Raw genomic sequence first — 14,619 nt, forward strand, 5'->3', positions numbered from 1 at the left:
GACAAATACTTGAGAAATGAGATTTAATGTTGATAAATGTAAAGTAATGCACCTAGGACGGAGTAATCCTATAACTGTGTATACATTAAATAGAAGTAAACTCGGGACTACAGAACAGGAGAAGGACTTGGGTATTCTTATTACAAATAAGCTGAGCAGCAGCACTCAATGTCCAACAGCAGCTGCGAAAGCAAACAAGATTTTAGGGTGCATAAAAAGAGAGATTAGATCCCAGGATCCCAACGTATTGTTACCCCTCTATAAATCACTTGTAAGGCCACATCTAGAATATGGGATCCAGTTTTGGGCTCCACATTTTAAAAAGGACATTCAGAAGTTAGCGTCAGTTCAAAGGCGGGCAACTAGACTATTACAAGGAATGGAAGGCCTCCCATATGATGACAGGTTGGAAAAGTTAGATTTGTTTAGCTTTGAAAAAAGACGTCTCAGAGGAGATCTCATTTTTATGTATAAATACATGTGTGGTCAATATAAAGGCCTGACACATGACTTATTTCTTCCAAATACTAAGGACCAGGGGGCACTCACTGCGAGTGGAAGAAAAGCGATTCCGACAGCTAAATAGGAAAGGGTTCTTTACAGTTAGAGCAGTCAGACTGTGGAACGCTCTACCGCAAGAGGTAGTAATGGCAGATACTATAACAGCTTTTAAAAAAGGGCTGGATGATTCCGCAGTACACAACATTGTTTGGATATAAATTACTTAATGACAAAATGTATAATTGGTGGAGGAAGGTTGAACTAGATGGACCTAGGGCTTTTTTCAAGCTATGTAACTTTGAAAATTAGCAACAATTCAAATAACCAACACTTGTCTAAACACCATTGTGATATCTGAAGTTACAGAAATTGTGCTGTAAATTCTGTTTCTCATTCAGTGACAATTGTTTTCTACTCCTGCATCAGGTCATCTAATAGTAATCTGCAAGCATTGATGGACTCCATTTTCCTTGATATCTTTTCACAGCCGCAATATCTTGGTGAAATATCTCACCGTGCTTGTCGCTCACTTCTCTGTACTTTGGTGGGGAAAATGTCTAAAAGTAAATGTAAGAAATTAATCTTAAAGAACACATTACAGCCTAGATCTTTAGACTTTGAGGAGATTTTCCACCAACTCTACATAGTTATCTGCTCTTGAGTTTCCCCAGAAATTAATACACACTATTGCGAATTCTACCCATTCAGCCTTCTCCTTGCCCTGCAACAAATGGAGAAACGCCTCATCTTGAAGGAGCTTACAAATCTGAGGTCCAATGTAGACTCCTTCCTTTATCTTTGCTTCACCCAACTTTAGAAATTTATCAGAGATACTTGAATGCATTTGTAGTTTTATTAGAGATGGGTGAATACAAAAAAAATTGTGTTTAGATTATTCAAGACGAATAATTTGTACTAATTGTGTATTAGTACCGAATAACGAACCTAATGCAAGTCAATAAGAAACTCAAATAACTTTCCGGAGGACCTTGGAACTAGGAGGGCTGAAAATATGCTGCAATTCTGCAATGAATGGAAAAGTGCTGAAACTGAATGGGAACAGCATGGGGAAGATGTCTGGATGCAGTTCTGACTCACATTTGGTTTCAAGGAATAATGTTGTCAGGGTATCACGCCAGTTTTACAGAGTCACAAAAAATGCTCCAAAACCCAATCTAAACTGTATTTTACAGGAAAAAAATGTTCAGACACATTATTTCCTGTATAATGACTTGTATAAAAGACAAAAGAAGAAAAAAAATCCTCCCCTTTAGTCTATGTTCACATGTAGTGTTTTTTCTTTTGTTTTTCTCATTGCTTTTAAGCTGCTAAGGACAGGCAACAAGCAGAAGAGACTTGTTTGGGCTAAAGAACACAAGGAATGGACATTAGACCAGTGGAAATCTGTGCTTTGGTCTGATGAGTCCAAATTTGAGATCTTTGGATCCAACCACCGTGTCTTTGTAGAAAAGGTGAACGGATGGACTCTACATGGCTGGTTCCCACCGTGAAGCATGGAGGAGGAGGTGTGATGGTGTGAGGGTGCTTTGCTGGTGACACTGTTGGGGATTTATTCAAAATTGAAGCCATACAGAACCAGCATGGCTACCACAGCATCTTGCAGCGGTGTGCTATTCCATCCGGTTTGCGTTTAGTTGGACCATCATTTATTTTTCAACAGGACAATGACCCCAAACACACCTCTAGGCTGTGTAAGGGCTATTTGACTAAGAAGGAGAGTGATGGGGTGCTACGCCAGATGACCTGGTCTCCACAGTCACCAGACCTAAACCCAATCGAGATGGTTTGGGGTGAGCTGGACCGCAGAGTGAAGGCAAAAGGGCCAACAAGTGCTAAGCATCTCTGGGAACTCCTTCAAGACTGTTGGAAAACCATTTCCGGTGACTACCTCTTGAAGCTCATCAAGAGAATGCCAAGAGTGTGCAAAGCAGTAATCAAAGCAAAAGGTGGCTACTTTGAAGAACCTAGAATATAAGACATATTTTCAGTTGTTTCCCACTTTTTTAAGTATTTCATTCCACATGTGTTAATTCATAGTTTTGATACCTTCAATGTGAATCTACAATTTTCAGAGTCTTGAAAATAAATAAAACTCTTTGAATGAGAAGGCGTGTCCAAACCTTTGGTCTGTACCGTGTGTGTGTATATATATATATATATATACAGTGCATTTTTACAGTCCACTTCTACTGTCCTATATTCTGGTTGTAATCCTCAGTATCTGTATTATTCTATGAGGGAAATAAGTATTTAATCCCTTTATGACTTTGTAAGTTTGCCCACTGACAAAGACATAAACAGGCTATAATTTTAAGGGTAGGTTAATTTTAACAGTGAAAGATAGAATATCCAAAATAAAATCCAGAAAATCACATTGTATAAATTATATAAATTTATTTACATTCTGAAGAGAGAAATAAGTATTTCATCCCTCTGGGAAACAAGACTTAATGCTTGGTGGCAAAACCCTTGTTGGCAGCACATCAGTCAGACGTTTTTTGCAGTTGATAATGAGGTTTGCGCACACGTCAGGAGGAATTTTGCTCCAATCCTCTTTGCAGATAATCTCTAAATCATCAAGATTTTGAGGCTGTCGCTTGGCAACTCGGAATTTCAGCTCCTCCATAAGATTTCTATGGGATTAAGGTCTGGAGACTGGCTAGGCTACTCCATGACCTTAATGTGTTTCTTTTTGAGTCACTCCTTTATTGCCTTGGCTGTATGTTTTGAGTCATTGTCATGCTGGAAGATCCAGTCACGAACCATTTTTAATGTCCTAGCGGAGGGAAGGAGGTTGTCACTCAGGATTTTACGGTACATGGCTCCATCCATTGTCCCATCGATAGTCCTGTGCTGTTAGCAAAGAAACACCCCCCAAACATAATGTTTCCACTTCCATGCTTGACAGTGGGGATGGTGTTCTTTGGGTCATAGGCAGCATTTCTCTCCTCCAAACATGTTGAGTTGAGTTAAGGCCAAAGAGCTAAATTTTTGTCTCATCTGACCACAGCATCTTCTCCCAATCACTCTCAGAATCCTCCAGGTGTTCATTAGCAAACTTCAGATGGGCCGGCTGTACATGGGCCTTCTTTAGATGGAACGGCTGCACATGGGCCTTCTTCAGACGGGCCGGCTGTACATGGGCTTTTTTGAGCAGTGGGACTTTGCAGGCACTGCAGGATTTCAATCTATTACAGTGTAATGTGTTACCAATGGTTTTCTTGGTGACAGTTGTCTCAGCTGCCTTGAGATCCTTAACAAGTTTCCCCTGTGTAGTTTTAGGCTGATTTCTCACCTTCGTCATGATCCTGGATACCCCATGAGGCGAGATTTTGCATGGTGCCCCAGATCGATGTCGATTGACACTCATTTTATATTTCTTCCATTTTCTTACTATTGTACCAACAATTGTCTCCTTCTCACCCAGCGTATTACTTATGGTTTTGTAGCCCATTCCAGCCTTCTGCAGGTCTATGATCTTGACCCTGACATCCTTAGAAAGCTCTTTAGTTTTGCTCATGTTGTTGCGGTTAGAGTCTGACTGATTAATTGAGTCTGTGGAGTCTTTTATACAGGTGACAATGTAAGACAGCTGTCTTTAATGAGTTAATGAGTTGATTAGGAGCATTTAACTGTCTGTGTCTGTAGGAGCCAGAATTCTTAGTGGTTGGTAGGGGATCAAATACTTATTTCTCTCTGCAAACTGACTTCCTGACCCTCCGCTTTTCTGTTCCCTCACTCTCGCTTCCCCCCTTTTGTACTGACGTTACCCTTCGGCTTCTGACCTCTCTAACTACGATTCTGCTCTCCATCTGTTTCTGACATTATCTCCCGACTACCGACCTTAGGCTTCTATGTGACTTCTGCTCCTCTTCCTCCTTAGCACTGACATGACCTCCTGGCTCTGACTCTTGGCGTGTACAACCATTCTGCTACCTCCCCATCTAGATACTGGTGACATCTAGTGGGCAGATACCGCATTACACCTAGGAGCTCTACATCTCTCTTGTGTACCTGCGCCCCCTGGTGGTAGCATTACAAATAGGTCCTCATATGGTGATAACTGTTTTCTAGGGCACTTACACAAGGCATTAATATGTATAGATCGATACAATGAAACCCTTGTCCATTTTTATCCTCTCCTAGCCCAGACTGTTCAGTATGTGACACTGAGGACTTACATCCCCTCCATCTTTCTGTACAAAGTAAATTTGCTTTGGATTTACCTGACATAAAGCAAATCAGAGCTGGTTCCCTGTAGAGCTGGATGTTAGTTTATGGAAATGCTTTGATCTCGGCCAACAGTGCAAACATCAGATAATGAACGTCACTTTCCATTCGAGTGAAAGTGACATATCAATCAGCTCAGTTACTTGGTGCGCGGCAGTGTCACTGTGTGAGCAATAAAGTCATCCGAAATGCAAACCGGCGCTTGTTTTCTTCCATAAAAATCAGTATTTTATTTAATTATTATAAAAACATCCAATCTTCAGCGTTCCATACAAAAACAGCAACTGAAAATGTACAAATGATGGCAGCAAAAAGTACATTTACCTGAATTAGTTTCTTTTTACAAATTGGAACACTCGCTGTCAGGTGTGTATAGACAAAATATACAGAGAAACCAGCGAAAACAACAATGTGAATAAATCAATCATACAATAAAGTGAAAACTGTATTAAGCTATGATCAGAGCTTTAATAGTACAGACGATTATCCGTTTTTGCGCTTTTGCATGCCCCCCCTTCCTCTCACCTTCACCTTTCTTCCAAGAGCCATAACTTGTTTAGTCTGTGTGTACCCAGTGAGTTTTTTTCCGCATTTTTTTAGTGCAGCTTTGTTACAAAACTGCAAGTAAATCCCTCTGCCAGCAAAGTCAGTAAGAATTCTCGAGTGTAGTGCACATGTTGAGTTTTTTCCTTACAGATTTGGTGCAGAAATAATCTGCAGCATGTCAATTCTTTCAGCTTTTATTGCCTGCGTTTTTCAACATTGAAAGCAATGAAAAATGCAAGCAAAAACCATCAAAACCACGGCAAAAAAGGGCATTTTTGAGCTGCGTTTTTCCTACCACGAGATATGGAAATGGTCCAGATATTTCTGCAACCAAATACAAGTGTATCTCAGTAGATTAGAATATCCTCAAAAAGTTAATTTATTTCAGTAATTTAATACAAAAAGGGAAACATATGTTATATAGAGTCATTACACACAGAGGGATCTATTCCTATATATTATATGGAGTAATTACACACAGAGGGCTCTATTCCTATATATTATATAGAGTCATTACACACAGAGGGATCTATTCCTATATATTATATAGTCATTACACACAGAGGGATCTATTCCTATATATTATATAGAGTCATTACACACAGAGGGATCTATTCCTATATATTATATGGAGTAATTACACACAGAGGGCTCTATTCCTATATATTATATAGAGTCATTACACACAGAGGGATCTATTCCTATATATTATATAGTCATTACACACAGAGGGATCTATTCCTATATATTATATAGTCATTACACACAGAGGGATCTATTCCTATATATTATATAGAGTCATTACACACAGAGGGATCTATTCCTATATATTATATAGAGTCATTACACACAGAGTGACCTATTTCTATATATTATATAGAGTCATTACACACAGAGGGATCTATTTCTATATTTATATACAGTCATTACACACAGAGGGATCTATTCCTATATATTATATAGAGTCATTACACACAGAGTGACTTATTTCTATATATTATATAGTCATTACATACAGAGGGATCTATTTCTATATATTGTATACAGTCATTAAACACAGAGGGATCTATTCCTATATATTATATAGAGTCATTACACACAGAGGGATCTATTCCTATATATTACATAGAGTCATTACACACAGAGGGATCTATTCCTATATATTATATAGAGTCATTACACACAGTGGGATCTAATCCTATATATTATATAAAGTCATTACACACAGAGGAATCTATTCCTATATATTATATAGTCATTACACACAGAGGGATCTATCCCTATATATTATATAGAGTCATTACACACAGAGGGATCTATTTTTATATATTATACAGAGTCATTACACACAGAGTGATCTATTCCTATTTCACGTGTATATTTCTGTTAATGTTGATGATTATGGCTTACAGCCAATGAAAACCCAAAAGTCATTATCTCAGAAAATTAGAATATTATATAAGACCAACTGAAAAAATGGTTTTAAACTCAGAAATGTTGGCGCTTACTGAAAATTCTGTACAGTAAATGCATCAATACTTGGTCGGGGCTCTTTTGCATGAATTACTGCATTAATGCGGCGTGGCATGGAGGTGATCAGCCTTGGGCACTGCTGAGGTGTTATTGAAGCCCAGGTTGCTTTGATAGCCGCCTTCAGCTCATCTGCATTGTTGGCTCTGGTGTCTCTCATAGTTTCTCTATGGGGTTTAGGTCAGGTGAGTTTGCTGGCCAATCAAGCACAGTGATACTGTGGTTAGTAAACCAGGTATTGGTACTTTTGGTAGTGTGGACAAGTGACAAGTCCTACTGGAAAATGAAACTTCCAACTCCAAAAAGCTTGTCGGCAGAATGAAGCCTGAAGTGCTATCAAATTTCCTGGTAGACGGCTGCGCTGAGTTTGGTCTTGATAAAACACAGTGGAGCTACACCAGCAGATGACATGGCTCCCCAAACCATCACTGATTGTGGAGACTTCCCACTAGACCTCAGCAGCTTGGATTGTGGCCTCTCCACTCTTCCTCCAGACTCTGGGACTGCGATTTCCAAATGAAAAGCAACATTTACTTTCATCTGAAAACACCACCTTGGACACTGAGAACAGTCCAGTTCTTTTTCTCCTTGGCCCAGGTAAGACGCTTCTGACATTGTCTATTGGTGATGAGCGGTGACACAAGGAATGTGACACTTGTAGCCCATGTCCTGGATACGTCTGTGTGTGGTGGCTCTTGAAGCACTGACTCCAGCAGCGTCCACTCCTTGTGAATATCCCCTAATTTTTGAATGGCCTTTTCTTAACAATCCTATCAAGGCTGTTCTTGCTTGTGCACCTTTATCTACCACAGTTTTTCTTTCCACTAAACTTTCCATTAATATGCTCGGATACAGCACTCTGTGAACAGGTGTATTGTGGTAATTATTCTAATTTTCTGAGATAATGACTTTTGGGTTTTCATTGGCTTTAAGCAACATTAACAGAAATAAACACTTGAAATAGATCCCTCTGTGTGTAATGACTCTATCTAATATATAAAGGTGTGTATGTGTGTGTGTGTGTCTGAGTCCGGGATTGGCATCTGCACCGTCGCTGCTACAGCCACAAAATGTTTCACACTCGCACGTCTGGACCCCGAGAGCGTCATAGGCTATGTTGTGAGGCGAAATTTTAACCCCGCGAGTTCCAATTTACCAATCAATTTTGCCCCTATCTACATAATGGGGAAAAAGTGAAACGAAAAGTGTATCCGCACCGTCGCATTTACAATCACAAAATTTTGTACAGACACCTCATGTGACCCAGGGAACGTCGTAGACTATGTTTTGACAGGAAAATTTAACCCCGCGCTTTACAGTTACTCTCCAAAAAACATGCCTCCATTAAAGTAAATGGAGCCTGGAACTACAGGTTATTAGTAGGAGCTGTGATTGGTTGCTATAGGAACAAAAGACATTCATAGTATAAAAAGCTTATATGTGAGGTAATAAGATGTCGCTGGGGAGACGGATAGAGGGAGACAGACAGAGACAGACAGAGAGACAGACAGAGAGACAGACACAGACAGGGAAAGAGACAGAGAGTTAGAGACAGACAGGGAAAGAGACAGACAGGCAGACAGGGAACGAGACAGACAGGAAAAGACACAGACAAAGATACGGGGAGACAGACGGGGAAAGAGACAGACCTGGAAAGAGACAGATGGGGAAAGAGACAGACGGGGAAAGAGACAGACGGGGACAGAGACAGACGAAGCACATTACTTGGCCAATTTTAGTTAAATCTGTGTGGAATATCTGTCGTGTTGAAATATATGTTGTGAAATGTTTCTATTAGCTTAGTTTTTGCCTTTTAATAATTACATTTATATCTATTTGTTTTGTGGTTTGTGTGCAGAATACATTTTTGTTAATACATTCTATTTTGTTAACAGCAGTTATTAACCTGGGCGAAGCCGGGTAGTACAGCTAGTATAATATATAGGAATAGATTCCTCTGTGTGTAATGACTCTATATAATATATAGGAATAGATCACTCTATGTGTAATGACTCTATATAATATATAGGAATAGATCCCTCTGTGTGTAATGACTCTATATAATATATAGGAACAGATCCCTCTATGTGTAATGACTCTAATATATAGGAATTGATCCTTCTGTGTGTAATGACTGGATATAATATATAGGAATAGATCCCTCTGTGTGTAATGACTGGATATAATATATAGGAATAGATCCCTCTGTGTGTAATGACTGGATATAATATATAGGAATAGATCACTCTGTGTGTAATGACTCTATATAATATATAGGAATAGATCCCTCTGTGTGTAATGACTGGATATAATATATAGGAATAGATCCCTCTGTGTGTAATGACTGGATATAATATATAGGAATAGATCACTCTGTGTGTAATGACTCTATATAATATATAGGAATAGATCCCTCTGTGTGTAATGACTGGATATAATATATAGGAATAGATCCCTCTGTGTGTAATGACTCTATATAATATATAGGAATAGATTCCTCTGTGTGTAATGACTCTATATAATACATAGGAATAGATCACTCTGTGTGTAATGACTCTATAGAATATATATAGAAATAGATCACTCTGTGTGTAATGACTCTATAGAATATATAGGAATAGATTCCTCTGTGTGTAATGACTCTATATAATATATAGGAATAGATTCCTCTGTGTGTAATGACTCTATATAATAAATATAGAAATAGATCACTCTGTGTGTAATGACTCTATAGAATATATATAGAAATAGATCACTCTGTGTGTAATGACTATATAATATATAGGAATAGATTCCTCTGTGTGTAATGACTATATAATATATAGGAATAGATCCCTCTGTGTGTAATGACTCTATATAATATATAGGAATAGATTCCTCTGTGTGTAATGACTATATAATATATAGGAATAGATCCTTTTGTGTGTAATGACTCTATATAATATGTGTTTCCATTTTTGTATTGAATTACTGAAATAAATTAACTTTTTGATGATATTCTAATTTATTGAGATGCACCTGTACTTAACGTGTGCACATAGCCTTGTGGTTCAGTCTACAAAAGTTGCAAAATAAACGATATACGCAGAATTACAGTTTATAAATTGACATATTGTACAAATATTATAGCTTAGTAGTAGTGATGGGTGGACTCTTTGACAACCAGGACCGGCGGATCTAACCAGATTGAAAAATAAATCCATTTCCGGACCAGAATTGATCCTGGATATCTGGTTGATGCCGGTCTCCATATAAGTCTATGGGGAACAGAATTTGGAGTGTAACAATTGTGGTAGAAGGGATAGGGAGCATCGGTGTAGCTGTAAATGCTCCGGCGGCCGCTCATTTTTCTTCAGGGGCCGCTCAGTATTGTTCTATAGCCACGTGCTGTGACCTTTAGAAGTAGCACAGCTTGAATCTCGTAGGACCTCGTGTAGATTACCAGTCGGACCTGGGTGTTTTTGGGGTTAGTAAATTGGTGAATGAGGGGCGGGTTTATATTTTATTTCAAATAAAAGATTTTTGGGGGTTTGTGTTTATTTCTTTTCCCTTACAGATTAGTAAGGGGGGGTCTCATAGACTCCTCCCATTACTAATCAGCTGTGAGCTGTTGTTAACCCCTTAATACTCCAATTGCCACCGCACCAAGGCAACCAGGAAGAGTCGGGAATGTCACATCTAATGGCTTCTATTTTCAGGCTGGGGAGCTAAAAAGCTGTCGGGCTTTATCATGAGTGGGTATCAAAATTTAGGGGAACGTTTTTTTCAATTATTTAAATTTTTTATTTTTCTATTTTTTTTTTTTTTCAAAAAAGGCCACATACGGTTCCTCTTATCTTAACACGCAGCCAAGATAAGCGTAAAGCTGGGGGCTGCAGCCTGTAGCAATATGCTTTATCGTGTATGTTTGAAACCACCCATTACTACTTAGTATCTCCGATTTCTGTAAATTTAACTCCAAACCCGCAGCATGGACATTTATGAAAGCCACATTTGTGGAGACCATTACATTTTAACCAGGATACAATACGATTTTTTTTAATTAAAGCATCAAAAAATAAATCACTTAGTGAAGGAGTTTTACTAGTGAAAAAGCCACGATTGTGTTTTAGGATGTCATGTAGCTTTTCATCTATGTTATGTAGCTTTACATCTTCTGACGTGTACTGTAAATATCTGTGCTTCAGGCTTGCAGTTTTAACTACAGAAATACAAGGTACAATTGGCAATTACATTTATGAAATAGATCAATTGATAAATTGTAATTCAAAGTATCTTGACTGTACTACAGGAAAAGGAAAACAAAGAATAGGTGAATGTCGCGGGCGGCGGGGCGCTGCGCTGGCACTAAACGCTCGGGTCCGGCGCTGCTGCTGCTGCTCGGTGGCTCGGTCGGTGGGCCGGATCCGGGGACTCGAGCGGCACTCCTCGCCCGTGAGTGAAAAGGGGATAGTTTTTGGTTTGGGGATGGAGTCTGTGACGCCACCCACGGGTTGTGGTGAAGATAGGCACCACCGCTGCTGGTGACGGGGATCCCGGGAGCGGTGTTAGGGAGCAGCTGGGATGTTGTTCTCCCCCTCCGTGGGTAGGGGTTGGTGGTCCCGGGGCCCGGTGAAGTGACGGGGAGGCAGGGTTAGTGAGGTGCAGGGTGGCTGAGGCAGCGCGGCGCGGTGCCGGATGGCACTGGTGTACTCACTCAGTAATCGACACACAAAGTCTCCGGTAAACCAGATGGCTGGACGGATGGGTCCCGCAGCCGGCTGCAGCGTCTCTCTCCGGACAGATGATGGCGGCTGTCTTTCCCTGCACCCTGGTAGTGTTTCGGCTCCGATGGGTTCCCTCCGGTAGCCTGCTCCCTGGCGTATAGGTGCCAGAGGAGCCCGTTTTGCCCGCAGGCGCTGGCCCTTGGATTTCTAGCTTCTGGCGGTAGCTGTATATCCTCTGGTGCGGACTGTTGCCTTCTAACGGGTCTTTGGTTGTTAGGAAACCCCTGGGGTTCCGGGCACTAACGGATTTGACCTTTGTCGGCGGCTCCAAGCCTGGTCGGGGTCCGCAGGCCCTACCTGTGTGTGCTGGCTTCACTTCGCTCCCCGGTTCGGTACCAGTGGGCCACCGCCCAACCCCGGTCCTACGGTTCTGCGTCGATCCACCACTCCTGCAGACGGCCACCACTGTCTGCCAACTTTGCTGTCAGTGCCTGGGCTCCCTCCCAGACACCAGCAGTAGCTCCTCTCACTTTCACTGCCACAACTAAACTCTACTCCACTAAATTGCTTCCTTTTCCCGCCTTCAGGCCTGTGAACTCCTCAGTGGGTGGGGCCAACCGCCTGGCTCCACCCCACCTGGTGTGGACATCAGCCCCTGGAGGGAGGCAACAAGGATTTTGTGTCTGACTTTGGTGTTTCTGCCCGGGGGTGGGGGTGTGAGTGTTATTCATGTGGCTGCCTGGCTAGTCCAGGGCGCCACATGAACATTAGGGATTTGACCAACTGAAATGCACCTAATCCTTCCCATGTTTCAAAACACTTTGTTGGTGTTCTTTTATCACGAGTGTGTCGTGTCCGCATGTTACCTCTGGGATCAGGAGGTCTCAATGCTTAAATGATCACGGGCCCACTGTAGAGTCCACAGAGTATAAAGAGTGGATTTACTTTCATTTGGTGCTGAAGGAATTAAGCATCTTTTATTTTCTGACTCAGATAACTCATAGTCTCAACCACAGCTGCATCATCTTACCATCACATGCTTCTGCTCTATTTACCCACTCCTGGCTTCACTCCATGTCAGTGATAGATCTTCTATACTGACCACTTTGAAGGAACCTGTCTCTGGAGAAGCTGAGGTGTTCGTTTCAGTTGCAGCTGTGAAGTTTCCTGCTGGAGAAACTTAGGAGTGCTATTTGTTGTGTCTTTTCCCACCCGTTTGCCTATCCTTCCTTGTATTATTTTATTGCAGTAGCAAGACTAGGGTCTTGCTGGCCTACACTTTAGCCAGGGAGACTTCAGGGCCAACAAGAGCATAAGCTTGTGACAGCACATGAGGGGAAAGACCAGTCTAGGGACTTTAGGGAGTGAAGGGATCAGACTCAGGTGAGTGTTAGGAGGTAACCCCACTCCCTCTCCCTATCCTTCCATTACATTTTCCCTGATCTTTCCCTTGTGTTGCGCCATTTACCGGGTGTCCTCTTGCACCCGGCGTGACATCATTTTGGTGGTGTTACCAATCTAATTTTACCAAAAAAAGTTAAAGGGAATCTATCAGCAGGTTTTTGCTATGAAATCTGACCACAGCATGATATAGGGACAGACACCCTGATTTAATCGATGTATCACTGAAAATCACAAGATGGAGACACGCTAGTGATTTGAAATTGATGGAAAAATAGGAACACAATTTTCAAAATATCTTTATTTATTGAGTATCAAGTATGTGCGCTGTGCACAGACATCCCCACACTTAGGCTATGTGTCCACGTTGCGTATTTGCATGCAGTTACGCTGCGCATTGCACTGTAGCGTAACTGCATGCGTCCTGCGTCCCCTGCACAATCTATGAAGATTGTGCATAATCAATGCCCACGTGGCGTTTTAGAACGCAGCGATTTGCATGCTGCCAAATCGCTGTGTTCTAAAAAAAAGCAACATGTCACTTCTTTCATGCGCTTTGCATGCTGTCTCCATTCTGTCTATAGGGAGAAGCAGCATCCAGAGCGCACGAATTCTGCAGTCACCAAAGTTTCAGAACGGAGCTTTTCAGCTGCGCTCTGAAGCCGCACATGCAGTGACTTTAACGCTGCGGTGCAGAGCGCATACACGTGGGCACATAGCCTTACAGTACACACCCTGGCTACTATTTCACTTTATTATGTGGTTGTTTTATCCACATTGTAGTTTTTTCAGATGTATCTATATATTTTGTCTATTCACATCTGAAGTTGAGTGTTATGAATTTGCAACACATATTTTGTGTTAAATATTGTGGGTTTTAACAGGGTAAATCTAAGAAACGTAGAGGTCAGAAACGCGTTGCCTGATAGAAATGTATTATGTTGCCGACATTTGTACATTTTTATGTATTGTTTTATGTATGAAGCCACTGAAGTTTGGATGTTTTTATAAAGTGCTGACTATTATAGAAAAGAATGATTGTTGACTTGAATTTCGATTATTATATCACTTTCTATACCTTTTGGATAAAACCAGACAGAGAATATGGACAAGTAAAGTAACTCTGTTCTGCAGACTTAGAACACAAGGTAATTTTAGTCTTCCAGAGCCAACACTTGTCACCATGCACACCCAGCCTGTATTACCCCAAATATCCCATGTGCTCCCTGCCTGGGGATAACCCTTGACTCTGCTCTCTCCTTCAAGCCACACATCCAAGCCCTTTCCACCTCCTACTGACTCAAACTTAGAAATATTTCCCGGATTCGTACATTCCTTGACCAAGAATCTGCAAATTGCATGTCCTCATCATCTCCCACCTCGTCTATTGCAACCCCCTGTTCTGTGGCCTCTCTTCTTACAATCTATCCTAAACTCTGCTGACAAACTAATTAACCTGTCCCCCCCCCCCCCCCCCCCGCTACTCCCTGGCCTCTCCTCTTTGCCCATTCCTTCACTGGCTTCCGACTGCCTAAAGACTTGTTTTCAAACCCCTAACCATGACATACAAATCCACCTGCGACTTGTTTGCGCCATGCATCTGTGACCTAGTCTCCCGGTACTTACCTGCACGCAAACTCTGATCCTCACAAGATCTCCTTCTCTACTCCCCTCGTATCTCCTT

The sequence above is a fragment of the Anomaloglossus baeobatrachus genome, chromosome 3 (assembly GCF_048569485.1).
Source record: "Anomaloglossus baeobatrachus isolate aAnoBae1 chromosome 3, aAnoBae1.hap1, whole genome shotgun sequence".
NCBI classification, from domain to species: Eukaryota; Metazoa; Chordata; class Amphibia; order Anura; family Aromobatidae; genus Anomaloglossus; species Anomaloglossus baeobatrachus.